The sequence below is a fragment of the Capricornis sumatraensis genome, chromosome 19 (genome assembly GCF_032405125.1).
Source record: "Capricornis sumatraensis isolate serow.1 chromosome 19, serow.2, whole genome shotgun sequence".
NCBI lineage: Eukaryota > Metazoa > Chordata > Mammalia > Artiodactyla > Bovidae > Capricornis > Capricornis sumatraensis.
The window spans coordinates 76,120,436-76,137,008 of NC_091087.1; the positions used below are offsets into that span (position 1 = coordinate 76,120,436).

Genomic DNA, 16,573 nt, shown 5'->3' on the forward strand with positions numbered 1-16,573 from the left:
GGAGGCCAAACAAGAGGTTGATTGTAAATTCCTCAACTGGAGCCCACCTATCTCTGGTCTCAGGAAATGCTCACAGCTTTAAGCATCCAGCCTGAAGCCCACTTTTTTGTGTTCATGAAATGCAAACTGGAGCCAGTAGTACATGTCTAGCCTGGAGCCCACCTACTCCTGCCTCAGGGCTCCCTCTTGCCCGCCTGGCCTGTCTGAAGGAACTGTCCCTGCCCCAGTGAAGCTGCCCAGCACCGCCTCCCCTGGGCTTGAGCCAGGGCGCCCACTCACACCACAGGACACTGCTAGAGGCACAGATGGGAAGGGGACCTCTCAGAGGACCACCCCCCACAGAGGGAATGTCACTGCTCTCCCCCTCAACGGGGTCGGAGGGCCTAGCAGCCAAGGCCAGGCAGCTTGTCAGCCACAAAAACCGGATCTGGGCCTGGGCCGTCTGGCTACATGGCTCCTGGACCGGACCACTGGACACCACCACCCACTGTCTGCAGCGGTGTGCCTGGCTGCCAGCAGGCCGGGACAGGCCCGGCGCTGTGGAATTTGGCCCACGGGAGGCACACCCTGGCTGCACGGGGCCCAGCCCGCAGGCCCTGCAGGCCCCCAGCCCACATGGAGCCTGCCCATCCGCCACTCCCCTCCGCCCTCAGCTGCTCTTCCAGATGACGCGGGCCTGAGTCAGCGGCTGCAGGAGGACATGGCCACTTCTCTGCCAACACGAGGTGGGGGGTGCGGGGGGACCAGAAAGGCCCCGGCCCTGTTAGCTGGGGTCAGCAGGGACCCTGGCCAGGGCTGAACTAACCACACTGCTGCCTGTTCCCAGAGCCCTGCGTCTGTCTTCTGGGGAAAGCTTAGACACACACACACACACACACACACTCACACAGCCCACCCTGGGGCGAGCTGCAGCTGGAGGGGCTACAGCCCAGCCCTGGAGGAGGAACCAGCGGCAGTGAGGCGGGGTCTTTCTGGGCCGGCCAATCCACAGCCAGCTGCCTGCCCATCGCCCAGTACCTCCTGCCAGGCCCGGGAGCAAATGAGCACACAGAGCTGAGCCTTGCGGGGCGCAGGCCTGGGGAGGGGGGCACCGGGTGGTGGGGACCCACAGATGGGAAGAAACAACACGAGGGTCAGAGCTCCCCGGAAGCTAAAGCAGGGAGGGGGGCGTCTTGCTGCTCCCCTTCCCCCATATAGCCTGGTGAATCTGGGTCTTAAGCGTTCAGGGTTCAATAAATAAATTGATACAATTTAAAATGCAAAAAATTAAAAAAAGAACATCCCTTGACCGTCAAGGGAAAGACTGTGGCTGTCCCTCGCCTTTGCAGTGCCAGATATGGTTCCGGCTGCCTCCCACACCTCCTCCCTCCCGGTGTGGTCTAGAGAGGGTTGGGGTAAGACTCGGGGTAGGTAGGACTCACTGTAAGAGTGCCGGGCTTAGGGCCTGGCTTAACACCCAGCACCCTGCGCACGGCAAGGTTCCCGCCCCCGCCCACGGATCCTCCCACCCCAGGGCGCTCAAGCAGCAATCGGCTGTCCCTGAGCGCTGCGAGCCACAGTGCTTGGTCCTGGTTCTGGCGCCGCTCAAGTTAGAGCTTGATTTCTAGTTAATCTCAAAAGTATGGCCAAGGTAATCAGAAACTGACGGATGAAAGGAAACGGCGTGCCACCCGGGTGGCCACAGAGAGGAGGGCTGGGTGCAGAGCTCAAGGGGGATGGCGGGCGCGCAGGCATGGAGAGCCTGGCAGGTTCGGAGCTGCACACGCAGTGGGGCCCCACAGAGGCAGAGCGTGCGGGGCTGGGGGTGGGGAGGCGGCTGGAGCTCACGCCTACCTCCCACCCCGACATCCTGGTCACTCGGGGCTGCTGGCACCCTGAGCCACAGCCACTCCCCGACTGGAGCTCACAGTCCAGCCAGGGAGCCCGATGGCTGCCCCACAGGACTGGTCACGGAGGGCTGAGGTCCACGGTTCCTGGGAGAGGGGAGCACAGTGATCCTTCCAGGGTGGGTAGGATTGGAGTCAGAGAATCCCCGCAGAGGGGTCCTGGCGGGGGAGTTCCCTGGGAGGTGGGGGAGGGCAGTGAGCAGGAGTGCGGAAAGCCAGCGGAGTCTTAGACCAGGCGCTGAGCAGGTAGGAGAGGTGTGTGCAGAGGCCCATGCTTGGGTTTGGGGTTATTTTCAACCCTTAAACCTCCCCACTGTTCCGGAGGAATAAAAGGAGAGTTCGGCTGGGGTCAGGAAGAGGCTGAGCAAGGGGGTGGGCCAGGAGGGGCAGCAGACCCCAAGGGGGTGAGCCAGGAGGGGCAGCAGACCCCAAGGGGGTGAGCCAGGAGGGGCAGCAGACCCCAAGGGGGTGGGCCAGGAGGGGCAGGAGACCCCAAGGGGGTGAGCCAGGAGGGGCAGCAGACCCCAAGGGGGTGGTCCAGGAGGGGCAGCAGACCCCAAGGGGGTGAGCCAGGAGGGGCGGGGGCAGAGATGTGTCCCGGGGCCTTCAGGGAGCAGAGCTCCTCCAGGGGGCAGAGGGGCCACAGGAGCCCCTTCCTCCGCCCACTCACCCCCAACCCCCCCGCATGAGATCTATGAACTCTTCCTGCACGGGAAAGCTCAGATGCCAGCGGATTCTTCTCCACGGAGGAGAGGCTCAGAGCCTAATTCAAGGATGGCTGGGAGCCAAATGGAGACAGCTATTCTGGGCCGAGCAGGGGGCTGCAGCGGGGTGGGGCCTGGAGGCTGGAGGCGCGAGGGGTGGCTACTGCGAGGCAGGCCAGCTGGGATTAGAGACCCGTGAGGCCCAGGCTTGGCCCTGAATCTCTGGAAAAGACAGCCCAGCAGCCAAAGCCAGCAGCAAGGGCTGCGGGTCTGGTCTGCAGTGTCAGCCGCTCAGCCGTGCCCGACTCTTTGCGACCCCATGGACTGCAGCCCACCAGGCTCCTCTGTCCCTGGGATTCTCCAGGCAAGAACGCTGGAGCGGGTTGCCATTTCCTTCTGGTCTGTAGAGTCACCACAAACACTGAACTATCGAGAACTGAGCCATCTCCCTGGGGGAGCCCAGAGTCAGGGTCCTCAGACCACGTGGCTGAAATAGCAGCCCATCAATACATGACCTTGTTCTGTGTTCCTTACTGTTCAAAGACACCGCATTTGGTACATATTATATTACTGGTTCAGGAGCCCTGAGCCCAAGGCTGCTGCTGCTAAGTGGCTTCAGTCGTGTCTGACTCTGTGTGACCCCATGGATGGCAGCCCACCAGGCTCCTCCGTCCATGGGATTTGCCAGGCAAGAGTACTGGAGTGGGGTGCCATTGCCTTCTGCCCTGAAACTCACATGGACAGGAAACTCCTCAAACACACGTGTTTTCTCTGTGAAGCACACCCAGCCTTCCTGCACTTTTAGGGACACTGGGCGCATTTAGGGCTAGGCTAGGGCCACTTGAAACAGGACTGTCTCCCCCCAAAAGCACAAAACTGTGGAAGACTGAGTGCTAAACTGGCCGTGTTTGCAGCATGAACAAGAAAGCCCAGAGTGGCTCCTTCTGACCTCAGCTGAGGACTCAGAAATTCTGCTGGTCTACACATGTCAGCAAACGATTGCGAGACAAGTATTGATTTTAGGGTTACAAATAGATTGTAGCAAGTAGGCAAGTTCCCAAATGAAGAATCAGCAAATGATGAAAATCTCCTGAGTGTGTGAGTGACCCTCAAAGGAAGAGGCTAGACGTCACTGACCTACCAGAGCCTCTGACTGACCACCCAGCCCACCGTCCCACTGGGGTCCCCCCTCCCCGCCCCAGACCAGGGGTGGGCCCTGGTCCATCCTCCTGCACGAGAGGACGTCCACCTCCTGCCGTGAGAGGGTGCTGAGGTTACAGCAGCCGGAGCTGCCAGGCTACAGAAGAAAGTGGCCGAGGCAGAGGTAGGGGCAGGAGCAGACCGAGGGCCAGAGCCCCAGCCGCTGCCCCACCAGAGCTGACCTTTCTGGAGACGAGCAGAGTGGTCAGGCCCGGATCAGCAGGACCAGAGGCGGAGCAGCTGCCCGCGGTGCCACAGCCACTCTGTAGCAGGGCTGGGTCCCACCATTCTTGCTCACCAGGAAGACTTAGTCCTGGATGGATGAGTGGGTGGGTGTGTGGACAGATGGATGGATGGAAGGATGGAAAAGTGGATGGGCGTAATGAGTGGATGACTGGGTGGCCGAACCGCAGATTCTCAGCCAATGCCAGGCTTCCCTCTTCAGCCTCTGAGAGGGAGGTTCAGGACTCTGCCAGCTCCCCGCGCCAGGTGGGTAAGAGTTGGGGATCTGGGGCACGGGACACACCCCTGCTCAGCACTGGTCTCACAGCTGGGTCACCCTCCCCAGCCCAGCCTGAAGGCTGGAAGGTCACTTCCCACCATCCTCCCCTGCCCTCCTCTGTCCTCTGGATCCACAGACACACCCACTGACCACAACCGGCTACAGCCAGGCGCCAGGCTGGGAGACCGATGAGTCAGTGACTAGTGCCAACCGCCCCCCCCACTCCCTCGGGAGGGTCCAACTGCTGGATCCCAGGGAGCAATGGAGAGACCGGAAACCCAGCTCAGGGGAGCTAGGAAAGCTTCCGGAGGTCGAGGAGAGGGCCAGGGCGCCGGGCGGGGGTGCCAGCCAGCCTTCCAGGCAGAAGCGCGTCGGCAGAGCTAGGACTCGCGCATTCCAAGAACGGCAGTCCCGGGGCAGGCAGCCGCCACACGCATAGGTCCGCGGCTGGACGGTGTCCAGGAGCCAGTGCACCCTCCTCGGTGGCTCACCTGGCACGCCCGGCACTCATTCCACACAGGCCTGTTGCCAGAAGCTGCTCCCACACCAGGGCCGAGCCAAGGAGACTCCAGGGGCTGAGGCCGCTGGACCGGCAGGGGCTGCATCCGCCAGTCTCAGCCCTGCCCCTGCAGGGGCGCGCTGGGCACCAAGGGGTGTGTGTTTGGCCCCAGGGAGAAGACAGAGCAAGGCTGTGAAGCCACCTAGACCCCGATCTGAAGGGTCTGCTCCCAGCCGCCTACCCTCTGTGAGCCCTCAACCCCCAGCGCCACTCCCCTAGCGTCCAAAGGCGGCAGGTCTCTGGGGAAATTTGATGAGCCAAAGCCGTCAGTGCAGACGTTTCACCCACTGTGCTCATATCACCCAGTAACCTTTCGGCCGAACAGTCCATCTCTTTAACAGATGGGGAAACTAAAGCTCAGCAATTCAGGTCAGGCCCTGCCAGTGCAGGACCCTGCGTAGGGTGGTGTCTCCCCCACCAGGCCTGGGGCTGAAGGCACGCCTGCCCCTCCCACAAGGGCTGGCCTCCTGCGGGGCCGTTAGGGCCTCTTGATGAAGTGGGCATCCCCCTTCGCCACCCCCCCTGCGCCTAGTCTGTAGGAGCGATGGGGCAGGACAGGAAGAGGGGGAGGCACTCAGGCCTGCCGCTTGCAGCCAGCAGCGTCCAGGCCCAGAGACCACTCAGACCGCATCTCTGCTGGGGACCAGGGACCAGGTCCCGGGCTGCCCCCCTGATGGGGACGCTCTGCATTCCAGAAGACCAAGCCCCATGAGGGGACCCCAGGCGTCAGCTCGCGGTGTCATCTGGCCCGAGGGGGGCTCCCACGCAGGGTTCAGCGAGCACGGCCCGGGAGGCTGGTCCACTTGCCGCCAGGCTTTGACCGGAAGCCTCGGTGGGTGAGCCGGTTACCTGGCGCGCTGCCAGGGCGAGGTGGACCTGCAGGAGGTTTGTGGGAGGGGGCGGAGCAGCGGAGCCCAGGGAGGGGGGCGGACAGAGAGGGCTGAGGCGGGGGGGGGTCCACTTCCAGAGCTTTCCCGGGACCCCCACTCCCCGCTCCGTGTGTCCCAACCCCCAGCGCCACCCCCGCCCGGCAGGAAAGAAACTGGGAGGCCCGGGAACAGACCGAGCCTGGCGGAGGTGGCGCGGGTATTTACGGGCTTGGGGAGAGTCCCTGGGCGCCCCGCCCAGGGGGCAGCGGTGGGCGGGGCCTCTCTAGGAGCCCCCCCAGTGGACTCCGCCCCCGGCCCGCGCCCGCTCCCCACGTGGCCGCCAGCGGGAGGGGCTGGGCGGGGCTGGGCGGCGCCTCCTCTTCCTCCCGCGCGCCCCTCGGAGCCTGAGTCCCAGCCCAAACCCGAGCCGTGCGGAGCCGCAAGGTGGGCCGGCAGCCCGCGGCCCCCTCATCCGACCCGGACCAAACGCCGGCCCCATCCCCGCCCTCTGCCGCCGTCCCTATTTGGTAAGTCCGCGCCCTCTGGGTCGGCCGGGAGCCGCGGGGAAACTGAGTCGGGGCCATGGGGCGCTTGCGGCTCGGGAGCGGAGTTGGGGTAGAGGCGTGTGCAGCCCGGGTGGCAGCCCGCAGCCCCGCGGCGCAGGGCAGCTGGGTCCCGGCTCCCCGGCGGGGATCCCGCGCCGCCCCGGCCCCGTAGGCTCCTGCCCCGCCCCAGACTGCCGGCCCCGGCGCGGAGACGCCGCCCGAGCGCGCGCTGCCCGCGAGCGGTGGGCCGAGGGCCGGCCGGGCCGCCGCCCTATCCAGTGCCGGCAGGTCTCCCCCGCCTTGCGGCTGCCACATCCTGACCATGAATCAGCCACAGTTGGGAAAATAAACTTCATTTTCGCGGCCGCCGCCCGGTGACACCGGGCACGCGGTGGCCTGCGGCCCCGTCTGAGCTGCTGGGTCTGTAGGTGCTGGGGCGCAGGTGGGCGCAGGCGTCCTGGGCACTCCTCAGGCAGGCCTTAGGGGATTTAGCCCCGGCCTTGCCCTCCGTTCTCCAGAGTAGGGCTGGCAGTCTAGCCCCTGCTCCTCACCCTGGGACCCCTTACTGGGGAAGAACCTGGGGAGTGATCACAACCTCAGGAGGGAATCTGTGCCGCCCCCCACCCCCAGCTGTGCCCGCCTGACCCCTGAGGCCCCAGGCTGCCCCTCCCAGCCGGACACACAAGGAGTCAGAGGCCCTGTGATGGCCAAGCCCTTGCCCCAGCCAGGAATCAGGAACAAGGCCAGAGGTCGGGCACACCCATCCAGGATCGGGAGTGGGAAGTCCCCTCCCCACCAGCCCTTCCCCCTTCTCCCTCTGGCAATGGGAACCGGTCAGGACTCTGGCCTTCTACGGCCTCAGTTTCCCTATCTTCACCCACAGAGTGGGGACAGTGGCTCAGGCCTGGACCTCCTATGTCGCCCAGCAGTGGAGGAGTTGGGGACCCGGAGCAAAGCCCTAGACTCCCTGGCATGGCTGCCCAGGGGAGGGGAGGGGGCAGGGGGTGGCATGCATGCTGCGGCCCTCCTGCAGCGCTGCCAGGGCCTTCGGTCCCAGTCTGGAGTCAGACTTCACACCATTCCCACCCACCCCTTTCCAGCCCAGCATCAACTTTCTGCTCAAAGCCCAGCTGGTACCGTCAGCCCCTTCTGACCACTGCCCAGGTCCACCCTCCCAGGAGCTGCCAGCGCCCAGCTTGGAGCTGACAGGTCATCAGGGCAGGTGCGGGTGGAGGCGGAGCTGGTGTGAACCCAGGTGACCGGTGGGGCTGCCCTCCCGTGACCAACTTAGGTGGCCAGTCCCCCGAAGGCTCTGCTCCTTCGTGACAGAGAGTTAACCACCAGGTGAGGCCCCCACTGCGTGGAGGTGCTGACGGGCTGTCGGAGCTAATTGCACACACCTCCCCCTTAAACCGGGCCGGGAAGCTGTGCCCTGAATAGACTCCTTTTGCCTTTCGTCAAAGTGCAGTTGTCTCCCAGGTTGGAGAAGTGAACTGGTTCGTGAAGGTGGTGGGAGGGAGGAATGGATCCTGGGCAGTGAGAGGGGCATGGCCCTGTGTGCAGGCATGACTAGCTGGCCTGGCCTGGACCCGGGCAGCAGTGTGCCCAGAGGTGGGCTTGAGCCCCTGGCTTGTGAGGATGGCCAGAGGGGAAACCCAGAGGTGAAGTCCCCGCCACCGCCTGAGGGTCTGTGGGCTGAATGAGTGGAGGAGAGTAGTCGGTGACCTGGCCTGAACGTCCCCACCTGCTCTGACTGCCACGCCCCCGGGGGAGGGTTGGTTGTGTTTCACGGAAGAGGAGACCGAGACGGGGTCGTTGGTTGATGGGATCAGTGCCTGCCGTCCTGGAAAGAGGTGCCAATAAAGCCCCTCCTGTGTGCACCAGCCTCTACAGGGGCTGCGGTGTTCACCACGCTGGGCATGGGGGAAGCACTGCCCCGAGCGGGAGAGAAGTAGGCAGCCGGGGGATCCAGCACCTGGAGGCCGGGCTGTCCCCCTGCCCCTCGTCACCCCCGCAGTCCCCCAGGAACAGCAGGCACGTGCGTGCAGCCGCCTCAGGGTCCCGCCAGCGATGCTCTGGGAGCTGGGGGAGCTTCATCCTGGCTGGGCAGCGCCCCCTGCCCCTGGGCCTGCAGTGGAGGGCAGGGGCCGGCCCACCCTCGGGGCACCCCCTGTGTGACTCCAGAGCCCAGCAGCCCTTGCAGACAGATGGCGGCGCTGGACTCCGGGAGCCACATGTTCTTCGAGGCAGCGGACCCTCCTAGGAGTAGGGGAGGGGGCAGGCACAGGAGGAGGGCCCCCCCCGAGCTGTCTGAGGACTGAGGGGCTGAGGGCGAGGGCGAGGCCACTTTCCTGCAGCCCCCATCCTCCCCACCCCTCCTTCACCCCCCCCTTTCCAGCTGCAGTTCCTGAGGGCCTCGCTCAGGCATCCCCCTGCTCATGGGCCAGTCCTGAACCCTCCAGCACCCGACTTGGCGAGCTGACTCCCCATCAGAGCACCCTGGGGCCTGATGGGGAAGGAGGCTGAACTGGGGGACCACCTGCTCCCACAGGCTGTGCCTGGACCCACCCGACAGGGAAGGCAGACCCCCGGGAGGGGCTGTGCGACCTGCACCTCTAGGAGGGCCGCTCGACTGGGGCCATCGAGCGGCGCCCTCCTTAGATGGGAGGCCAGCCTGCAAACACGCTTGGGGAGGTGCAGGACAGCATGTTTTGCACCCCTTCTGCAGATGGTGCCACTGAGACCTAGCATCTCAGGTGAGCGCTGTGCGCTGTGGGTCGGGGAGGTGGAGAGGGCCGTCCCACTCTGGCCGCATGAACAGCCCTGGATGGTGCTTTCCCGGGGCTCCTCGGAGTCCGCACTGGGCTGCTGTGGGCAGAGGCCAGCCCAGCCCCTCGCCCCACAGACAGTGGTGGTCCCCCCACCACACCCACGTACACACGCTCTCCCAGCAGACCCCACTGCTGGGGCAGGCACTGCTCCATTCCTGAGCTTGGCCTTGATCCTTGCCGATGCCAGTGGGTCTGGGCGTGGATACCAGCATGGGCCCTGCCCAGCTGGATGAGGGGGCCTCAGTCTCTCCGTCTGGCCTGGTGTTGGGTTGTCTGGGACCCTGGGATGCGGCCTCAGTGTGGAGCATGCCTCCCTTCACCCATGCGCCTGTACCAGCGTCCCCGTTTCTGCTCACGCACAGCTCTGCACGGCCGCCCGCGCAGGAGCCAGGAAGCAGACATCTGCTCTTTCCCTGGCCCCCGGGGCGGGGGGTGGCGGGGGGCGCTGGCCATCCACCTTTCCTGCCTGGCTCTGCCGCTCCACGTGCACGAGCGTAAATGGCCTGAGAGCACCAGCCCGGGTCGCCCAGACCAGCTGCTGCCCCCTTTGGGGACACCCATGCCCCCGACCCAGCCCCTGTGCTTCCGGGCTGTTCCCTGGGGGCACGACCAGGCCATCCAGATGGAGGCGGCAGTGATGGAGGCACGGCCAGGACCTGGGCAGTCACCTCTGAGAGGAGAGGGCGAGCTGGCCAGGTGGGCCCGGCCCTGTGCAGGCGGCAGTGGCTTAGCCAACCCAGGTCCCTGGACAGCATCCTGGCCATTTTATAGATGTGAAAACCAAGTCCAGGCTGGGCCTGGCCCTTGGTGCCTGGCAAAGAGCAGTGTGCAGCGTCTCATGCCCAACACTCAGGATCCTGCTCGCCCGGTCCGGTCGGGCTGCTGGCGCCGCCACGTGGGTTGGGAGGCTCAGGAGTGCTGAGTGGGGCCCTGGAAGGCGGTGACCCTCCCGCTCAGCGTCGCTCGGTGAGCCGGCCGAGGAGGCGGCAGTGGGCAGGGGCCTGTGCTTTCTGGCAGTGGTGGGCCTGCTTTGCAGCTGGCATCCACGGATCTGTTGGCAGATTGGGGGGCGGGGGTGGCATCAACCTGCTTGTCCCTGGGTGAAGACAGGAGTCAGGGCCAGAGGTGCTGAGGTCCGTGCCCAAGGGACATGGCTGGCCCGCAGCAGAGCCTGGTCTCAGCTGGAACCTGAGCTGTCCCCCGCCCCCGGCCCTGGCCTCAGCCCCTGGCGGTGCCAGGCTCTGCAGGCTGGGCCCTCCCCCCTGCCCAGTCTGCTGCTTTGTTCTCCCTCCTCTGGGCAGGCAGCCTGGACCGGGCACACAGGACAGGCGGGCTGGGGCTGGGGGGACCCCTGGGGCAGGCAGTGGGTGGCCTTCCACCCTGAGACTCCCAGACAGGCACAGGGTGGTCAGTGACTGAAGCTGGCCTATCCCCTCCTTTACCCAACTCTGCGGCTCCTCCCTGAGTGGCCTTTCCTGCAGGGTGCAGGGGCCAGGGGAGGGACCCTACGCTTCCTGCCCTGAGCTGTGTCTGCTCTTCGGGGAGAGAACCCGGGCAGAGCGGATGCTGGCGGCGAGCCCCGGGTCTGCGTGCGGCCCAGCAGAGCCTGCAGGTGGACGCTGTGGCCAGACACCTTGCCCCTCGGGGCGCCACCAAGTTCCTCACCCTCTAACCGCAGGCCTGCACACATCACTTCCCTCGAGCGCCGCCGCTGACTCGGCGATAGGGGGTGGCAGTGGTGGCCACTGTCCCCGTCGGCCCCCGAGCCGCTCCCCGCCCTTCCAGCCTCGGGCCCCCGGAAGCTCGATCAGAACCCGAGACTGGCAGGGGGGCCAGGCCTCTCCCTGTCAGCCCGGCTTGTGCACCTGGAGTGCTGAGCCCAGGGAGGAGGTGACAGCGGAAGGCAAGGACAGACACGGCCCCTGTGCGCCCCTGGGCCAGGTGGAAGCGAAAGCTGGGCTTCCTGGTGCGGGTGCCTCCGCCCTTCCTGTTCTCTCCCTGCACCCAAACCCGAGCAGGCTCATCCTGGGGGAGGGGGCCTCCCAGATCCCCTCAAGCCCATCCCCCAAAACCCAACACCCGCAGTGCCCAGCGCAGGGTGGGCCCTCCTCCCATTGCGCCCAGCACAGGGGCAGCACCACCCACCGCCTCCAGTGGCAAGTGCTCCCTGTCGAATCAGTCCCCTACCAGGGGCGCCCTGTGGGGGCCCCGCCAACTCCTGCTCCTAATGAGGACAGTGGGGTCCAGAGAGGTCTGTGTCTATCACCACCCAACCTGACCCAGGTCCTGGGGCACCAGGGACCGAGCCCCAGCCTGGCTCCCCCGACTGCTGGTGCAGCCCGCCCGGGCCCCAATCCTTCTCCACTCACAGCGCAGGAGACCCGGCTCCTGTCTCTGCCCTTTCACCCCTGGTAACTGAGCTGGGGACAGACCCGCTCGGAGCCCAGTTCTCCCTGTGAGATGCCGCTGGCCCGCTTCTGTCACTGTGCTTGCAGGCTCCCTTTCTCATGGTGAAATGACCATATTCCCCCTGGATGCAGCCTCTCTAGTGTCTGGCGTGTGTCCTGTGTGACACACCCCATTTCATGTGGTTGGAATCCCACACAGTGCAACCAGCCTCCTGGTGGTCGTCTCTGTTCCGTAGTTCGGCGCTGCCCTGGATGTCTTGGTGCCCACCCGCCTCCCCGGCCCCTGTCTCCTGCTGCTGGGTGCCACAGTGGCCAGCCAGCCTCCTCACGCGCAGTCAGGCTTGGGAGGCAGAGGCCTCACACCCTATCCTGGAGACGTAGGTGGCAGTGGGCAGGAGGGTTGTGTAGACAGGAGATGGACCAGGGAACCATGGGACCCTGCATGCCTGAGGCCCTGTGGACTGCGCCCAAGCACGGGTGGGCGGTGGGCGGACACTCAGTTACCTCCCCGAGGCCCCCTGTCTGCAAGACCCCCTACCTGGGATGAGCCCAAAGCAGGTGACCCACACAGGTCAGTGAAGATCCCCAGAGGGCTCGGGCCTGGTGCATGACACAGAGACGCCGAGATTCTGGAAAGGAGGGAGACAGGAAGTCACGGCAGGGCAGCCTCAGCTCCCCCTCCCACCGGGAAGGGCCTGGGCTGCCCCTGAGCTCCAGGGAGCTGCCAGGAATGTAATCCAAGAGTTGCCAGGCAGTGGAAAAATTTTGGTTTTGTAGGAGCTAAAAATATTGTGTGGCAGCCCCTGCCTCCCAGTTCCGGAACCCCGCTCCTGCCGGTTTACCGCCCACCCCGGGAGACGAGCTCACTCTGTGTGCCCCGCCCCCAGCCTTGCTGGCTCTGGGCCCAGAAGCACCCCAGCTCAGTGCTGATGCCAGCAGGGCTGCCCCAAGCTGTCTCCCCAGCTGCCAGCAACCGTTCCCCGTCACAGGTGCCTTCCTTAGCCCTAGTCCCCACCCCTGCCCCAGACCCCTCACCTTGCACCCCTCACCAACAGGGACTGCGGAACAGAAAACCTCAGCCACTTCCACAAGGTGAGAGGCTCAGTGCTGTGGCTGGGCTGCCCGCCCACCAGGCTGCTCAAAGCTCAGTGGGCCCTGGACCCCTCCAGGGCCTCCTAGCCGCAGCTTAGTGTGTGTCCAGGATACAGCCCAGTGTCTGCCCGGCTCAGCTTCTCCATCTGCAGGGGCTGGTCTCGGGGCTCTGGGAGGCCAACTTTGACCCTGCCCCCTGCTACACACACAGAGTTTGATTATTGTAGGCAGAGGTAATGGCTTCCTGTTGGTCAGCACCACTGCCCAGGTATGAGGGCACCCAGGTGGAGGGGCCAGCATCACCATGCCAGGCTGGCCATGTGCAGGAGAGCCAGATGGGAGTCTGAGGAGGTGGCACCTGTGTGGGCTGGGTGATGCCGGTGAGCAGGACACCCAGATCAGTGAGTGGACCCTGGGAAAGCTCAGAGGGAGACCCTATCTTCCAGAGTCCCAGTCGAAGGGGAAGGCATGACCCCTTCCCAGAGGACACCCCACGTTAACGGAAGAAGAAAGATGAACGCTAAGGATCTATGGTCAACATCCCACTAATGTCAGAGCCTCGGGGGCTTCCCCTGCAAAGGGCCCTTCCCTTTGTCCGCTGTAGTTTCGGTACGGGGTGGGGTGGTCTGCTTGGAGGACAGAAGAGGTGCTGAAGCACCCGACGTTTCAGATGCTCAAGGTACAGGGTCTGGCCTGAGCCTCTTGAGCTTGGACCCTGGGAGCCCCAGACTTTCTCAGCCTGCGGTGCTGATTCCAAATTCCTGCGCAGGCCCAGCCCTTGGCGGGCTGGCCACGCCCCTCGCTTGAGGGAGCCCTGAGCGCCGGGAACACATTCCTGAGCTCGCGCCCCCGCCCAGAGCAGAGCCGCGGCTCCGCCCCTTGGCCCCGCCCATCTAGGCCTCGGCCTCGCCCAGAGCACAGCCGCGGCTCCGCCCCTCGGAGCCCTGCCAAGAACAGAGCTGGGCCCGAGGCCCCACCCCTCGGGTCCAGTCCCTCGGAGCCCTGGTCTCTGCGCCCGGCCTGGCTGCAGGGTGGGCGCTCAGTCTGTGGACAGGGCAGGCCGGGGCTGAGAGCCTGGCATCCACGGACTGAATGACCACAGCCGTGAGGGCCCTGCGCGCTCGCCCGGTGCCCGCCAGGCCCAGTTTCAGTATGAAAACCCGCTGCAGCCCGGCTTCCGGCTCGCTGCCTCCCACGCAGGGTCCCTGCGTTGTCCCCAAGGGCCGTCGCCCACAGCCTGTGCTCCTGAGAGCCGTAAACGTTGGTTCCCTCCTTGAGTCCCTCCAGTGTTCCCTGCAGAGATGCTCAGTCACCACCCAGAAGGGAACAGGCAAAGGTGTTTATTCGGAATTGCAGCAGCCAGGGAATCACCGCCGTGTGGTTACTATATACACAGAACGCTACCTACACACCCTTGACTATATAACACGTATTACTATGTTAAACTATTTTCTGTGTATAGAAAGCTTCTTTACAGGACGGGGCTTCCTGGGTCTTGATGGGGGCTGCAGGGCTCGGGAGCTGCACGGCTGAGGAGATGAGGGCCCCCATGCAGTGGCTGGGCGATGTCCTGTCCTGTCCAGCTTTCTCTGCTTGGTCCTCAGTGGGAAGCGAGGACAAAGCCCAGGAAGCTGTGGGTTACTGATGGAGCCTGGGCCGTGGGGGGATGTCCCAGGGCCTTCGGAGGGCTTCCGGGGCTGTCGCTAGAGATAGCAGTCTGACGCCCTGCAGGTCTGGCCCACAGGGAGTGGGCTGCGTCCCGGGTTGCTTCCTGTGGGGGTGCTGGTGGTTCTGGTCTGGTGGCTGCCCCTGTGGGTCAGAGTTCTGTATATGGTCTGGCTGAGTTCCATTGTATATTCACTCGTTATCCTGAAAAGTGGTTGGAATGTTTCTAGGAAGATGTCCTTGGCCTAGGGCCTGACCAGGTGGACCCTGGACGAGGCTGGCAGCCTGGTAGGCATCACAGAGGGAAAAAAGTCACCCACCTCAGCCTCTGGGTCCCTAGCTGAGCTCGCTCTCCCAGCTGGATGCCCCGTGCTCACTGGGCTGTGTGGGCTGTGGCCAGTGGAGCCCCTTGCACCCTCTCTGACTGGCTCAGTGCGTGGGGGGGTGGTGGCGGACAACCAGGGCAGCTTGGCTGCAGGACACAGGGCCTAGGATCAGGCAGACAGGTGGGCAGACCGGGCTGGTCACCAGCTGGGCTTCCCCTCCCCTCAGACCCAGGGGCTCCCCTGTGGGGGGTCTTTTGGGGCAGTGAGCCTGTGGCCCCGGGAATTAGGGGTGTGTGGGGAATCCTGGGCAGCTCTGGTGACCCGGTGGCCTCTGGGAGCTTGTTTCTCCGCGTCAGGGGACCCCTGGGGCTCTTGGCTGGAGACACACTTGGAGGTCAGAGCGCTGGTCTGGGAGAGTTCTGCTGGGTCCGCCCAGCCTGTGCCAGGCAGCCGGGGCCTCGGGCCAGGGGAGGCGGGGGCAGGAAGGGAGGGTCAGCTCTGGGTGCTCCTTAAGCAGCGGCACCCACGGCCGGTGGCAGTGTGTGCGGAGATCTGTCTGTCCGTCCGCCGGGCTCTTCACAGTGCTGGTGGGAGTGCCCCTCCCCCACACCGCGAGGCTGCCTGGGAGGGGCAGCCGGGCACGTCGGTGGGCAGCAGCGATGAGAAGCCAGGGGAATGTGGGGGGCAGCCCCAGGCAGGGCCCAGCCTGGGTGGGCAGAGGCAGCCGGAAGGTCCTGCGTGTCTGGGTGAGTACCTGGGGGCCTGGAGGGTGGGTTAAACCTTGCAGTTGTGGGGCGGGCCAGGTCCAGTACAGGGCCCAGGCCACAGGGGCCCCTGGGGACACCCCGCATGCCCCCACCCCCACCCCCCCAGCTGCTGCAGCAGCCTGACCTGGGGCTCGGCCAGGGTCTGCTGAGAGGGCCGGAGCTGGGGGTACAGTGGTCAGGGGCCCCCCGCCCTGCCCCAGCCAGTCTGCCTCCTGGGAGGACCCAGGGGTCCTGCAGGGCAGGGGGGAGGATGAGGGATGGGGGGGCCCCTCCAGACAGAGGAGGGGCTGCTGAACTGCCAGGAGGCCCCCAGGGGGGTGGGGGGAGGCTCTGGAAACTCAGGTGTTTCCAAAATCTTGGCTCCCTGTCCACCAATGCCTAATAGAAGAAACACGGAAACAGTTTGGTGGAGAGAAACGGGCGGCTTTACCATTTGCCAGGCAAGAGGGAGACCGGAGGCTGGTGCCCCAGGAACGCTGCCCCCCTCGGGAGAGGGAGAGGCTTCCTGACCTCATGAAGGGCTTGCCTTTTTTTTTTTTCTTTTCCCTTTCTTTTGCAAAATTTCAAAGTGGTCACAGCTGACATTGGGCAATTCAGCTGACATCACCAAGTCTGGTGTCCCTGAAGTTTTCAACTCCTGATCTTTGTGAAATGTAGAATGCTACAAGCGTGGGGCTTCCCTGGTGGGTCAGTGATAAAGAACACACCGGCCAAGGCAGGAGACCAGGGTTCAATTCCTGGGTCAGGAAGATCCCTTGGAGAAGGAAATGGCAACCCACTCCAGTATTCTTGCCTGGAGAATTCCATGGACAGAGGAGCATGGTGGGCTACAGTCCATGGGCTGCAAAGTCAGACACGACTGAGCAACTAAAGCAACAACAGCGAGAGGGGAGGGGGAGGATAGTGCCCAATACAGAGCAGCTGGCGCGAAGCCAGAGAGATCAGCTCTGCTAAGGACAAGTCTACCTGCGAGTGCGTTATGCTAGTGGCAACAGGTAAAGAATAACTGAGATTTTTAAACTCTTAGGCCTGTTTACGCTCTTTTCCCAGCCTGTTCATTGTTTCCTTACTTTCCTTGTCTATCAGGAAAGTCTCATTTCTATTTAAGAAAAGCCTCACGTCTGTTTTTGCTGCAGCAGATTCCTCACTGCTAGCTCACCCCTCCGTATCAATGGAGGAAGGGAAACAGGCGTCATTCACGTCGAACTGAGGGCAAAAC

At 64.4% G+C, this 16,573-nt stretch overlaps 1 protein-coding gene across 1 annotated transcript in view; it reads left to right on the forward strand.

Moving 5' to 3' along the window:
- The first annotated feature begins 6,130 nt into the window (after nucleotides 1–6,130).
- INF2 (inverted formin 2) overlaps nucleotides 6,131–16,573 on the forward strand; it is a 28,136-nt gene continuing 17,693 nt past the window's right edge. The window contains exon 1 of the mRNA XM_068990864.1: nucleotides 6,131–6,247. The gene's annotated coding sequence lies outside the window, so the exon portion shown is untranslated. The remainder of the gene's footprint in view (nucleotides 6,248–16,573) is intronic.